A 3371-nucleotide genomic window follows, 5' to 3' on the forward strand; every position below is an offset into this window, starting at 1 on the left:
GAGACCAACCTGCCAGCGTCTTGATCTTGGATTTCCCAGCCTACAAAACTGTGAGAAATAAACTTCTCTTCTTTATAAATTACTCAGTTTCAGGTATTCTATTTCAGCAGCAAAAACACACTAAGGCATCCACCTATTAGCTTACTTTCTGTAAACAAAATATTAATATCAAGACCAAGTTATAAAGTTTGGATGTCACGATTCTTTCTTTACTGACCTCATGGTTAAATCCTAGGTGATTGAAATACATGATCCACCTCACATTACCTCTAAATCCCATTTATGCAATTTCTAGAAATGTTTTTAACCAAACGCATATATGTTATAGGGAAAAGTAGAATATATGAATAAGAATTTTTTGATAATGACCTTTAGACTTGGAATGTAGGAACCTATGACTTACACAAAGAGGATAATGGTGAGATTAAGCGGGATATTCGCCCAGATTCTATGAAGTTGAAATCAAGAATGGGTACTATTTTGGGGATTTCTTATAGCATGGCTAAATCACACAATGTTTTTTTTTAATAAATATCATTCAGTAGATTAACCCAGTTTGAAGTTTTAATTTTTTAGGTTAATGTCTTATGTAGGCATTGGTTGTGACATTGGGGAATAAAGTGTCAGTAACAGCAGTGGAGAACTAGCTGTAGGGCCTTCTAGTTTACAAAAAGTCCCCTAAAAGATGAAAAGATATTTATTCTTCCAGATTCTCTTAAGAGCCTTATTGGAATGGTTTATGGTTTTTTGACGGTTGTGTAGTTAGAATTAAAATTGTGAATTACAATGCATGTGTGCGTGTATATAGAATCTAATGTGGCATATTGTGTATGTTATCAGGTATCAGTTCAAATCTTGATTAGCAAACACTTTCTAATACTACCTATTATTTAGTGTTTTACATTTCCTAATTATTCTTTTGTTTCATCCAGTAATGTGATTATTTCTTTAGTCTGTTTTGTTTAACATAAATTATGGTGTAATACAAAATTACCCCCACATTATCACACACAAAAAATGTTGATAATGAGTTAATTAATAGAACAGAAGTTGACAGTGTGTTTGCTAAGATGCTTTGAACACTACATATATTTTTATCATTTTATATTTAAATTTTTCTAAAAGTAATAATAATGATAATAAATAATGACAGATGCTTAATGTAAAAACTAGAACTTTGAAGGAAAGAGTAAAGGAAAAATATATAATCTCTCCATCAAGCACGCATCAAATACTATTAATATTCTGCTATTTTTACCAGCATAATGCACACACACATGTGCACATACACACATAGCACACACTCCGTGTAGCTTAGGAAAATTATCAGAGGAGAAAATCATAAACTTCATATTTATTAATTAAGGTTCTCCAGAGAAACAGAACCAATAGGATAGATAAATAGGCAGATATATAGATACATAGACATCAACATATGTTTATATGGATATATGTATCTATGTGTGTGTCTGGAGAGAGAGAGAGAGAGAGAGAGAGAGAGAGAGAGAGGAACTGAGATTGATTCATTTAATGGTCTCTGGCATCTGGCATATATGAAATCTTCTGGATCTGCTGGCAGAACGGACATTTAGCCCAGCTGACACATAAAATTAAATATCAGAATACATATAATTAAATTACTGCTGTTGCTGCACACCTTTGTGTAGCTTTGCATGTACAAAGATTTTAGTAATCAACATCTGCCGCTACTCTGGAAGATTGTTGCTTGTCTCTCTAGGTGCTCCCCAGGACCACCAAAAGAGAATTTGATGTAATTCAAACAGCATATATTTTAAGTTAGATAATCTCAATCATAATTGACAACATTATTTTGGTTTATAGGAGAGATTTATTTGAAGAAATATTACAACATATAAAAACTACATGAAGTCTTAATTTTCACTCATACGGTGGTAACATTTGATATAATGCATAACAAAACACTTTTAAGGAATCTTCATTTTCTGAGGGTTTCCATGTATACATGGTAAACGTGAAAAAAAAAAACAAAAACAAAAAAACCAAAAACTTTTAAAATCCAGAACTTACAAGGCATGGCACACCTTTTGATCACTAAGTTATTAGTGGATAAGTAAACCTCACAGAACAGCCTCATGTCAGCCAAGGCCACAAACACCCTGTACAACATATTTGAACTGACAGATTTCAACATGTTAAAAATACATCAGTGCATGGATTCCTGGTGCCAGAAAAAGGGGGACGGGAGAGGCAAAACTAGTCCTTAGTAGCTTTCTCCTCCTTTATTTTAGCTGAGGCACTCTCTCAAGCTTTGGCCGACATACAGAGCTTGAGCTCCAAGCCAATGGCTTTGGCCAGGGGAGGCGGCACCGCGTTGCTCACCTGCGGGTGCTTGTCCAGGATGCTGCCGAACGGCCTGTAGGTGTCACCACGCGGTGCTGCTCAGCGTGCAGCACGCGGCCCTGCTTGCCCATGGGCTCGGGGTTGGTGACGGTCCTGCTGAAGAAACCGTCCCCCTCGAGCCTTCTGTAGAGGCCGGCCCAGTGGTTGTGTCTGTTCCCGGTGTGGGGCAGGCACCAGGAGACGAGGGTGTTGAACTACCTGGCTGCGGGGTCGCAGGCTTTGCCGGCTTCCGGGCAGGACCAGATCCCGCGGAGGGCCCCCGGAGCTGCTGTGGCCGTTCTTTCTGTCGCCGTGGGTGCACCGCAGCTTCCAGGCCATCGTGCCGTCCGAGAGCCGCACCTCGATGTTGGGCAGGTCCCACCAGTCTGAGCCCAGGGCCAGGGGGATGTGCCTCATGCGGGCGGCCACCAACGCTCTCATGTCCTTGCAGATGTGGCCTCTGAGGATGGGCTGGTGCCGGGAGCCCCGGAGCTGCGTATCCAGCACCAAAGCCCCGTTCCAGATCTCAGGCAGGTGGGATGTGCTGTCCCCGCACTGTGATGGCTCAGAACGGCCCCGAGCTCAACCTGGTGATGTTGCTGACAAACTTCTTGTGGTCCACTACGACGCTCAGCTGTCAGGCCTGGGGTGCGAACACGTGCAGTGGCTCTGGGAACAGCGGGAGCTTCTCTCCCGGGGGCCGAGGCAAGAAGATGGCTCGCCTCTGGGTCTGGGCCACCCCGTACTGACCAGCCTGCAGCGCACCAAAGGTGCACTGATCCCCACGCGGACCAGCAGCGCAGCGTGAGTGTCAGAACCATGGAGAGCTCGAAGGAGGCCAAGTTGCCGATGTTCTCCAGGAGGAAGTAACGGAGTCGGTAGTAATCGCAGTAGCTGAAGAAGGAGACGACCAGGGAGTTTTTGAACTTGCAGTAGGTACACGAGTTGAAACGGTTCGTGCCGCTGCAGCCTTGGCAGGGCGGCCCGACGCACAACATCTCCGCATCTCC

The 3371-nt window shown here is 42.9% G+C and overlaps 1 pseudogene; it reads right to left on the reverse strand.

Moving 5' to 3' along the window:
* Window positions 1–2235: 2235 nt before the first annotated feature.
* Window positions 2236–3371, reverse strand: part of LOC105813194 — a 3020-nt pseudogene continuing 1884 nt past the window's right edge.

The sequence above is a fragment of the Propithecus coquereli genome, unplaced genomic scaffold (genome assembly GCF_000956105.1).
Source record: "Propithecus coquereli isolate 6110/MARCELLA unplaced genomic scaffold, Pcoq_1.0 Scaffold271, whole genome shotgun sequence".
In the NCBI taxonomy this organism is placed as follows: domain Eukaryota; kingdom Metazoa; phylum Chordata; class Mammalia; order Primates; family Indriidae; genus Propithecus; species Propithecus coquereli.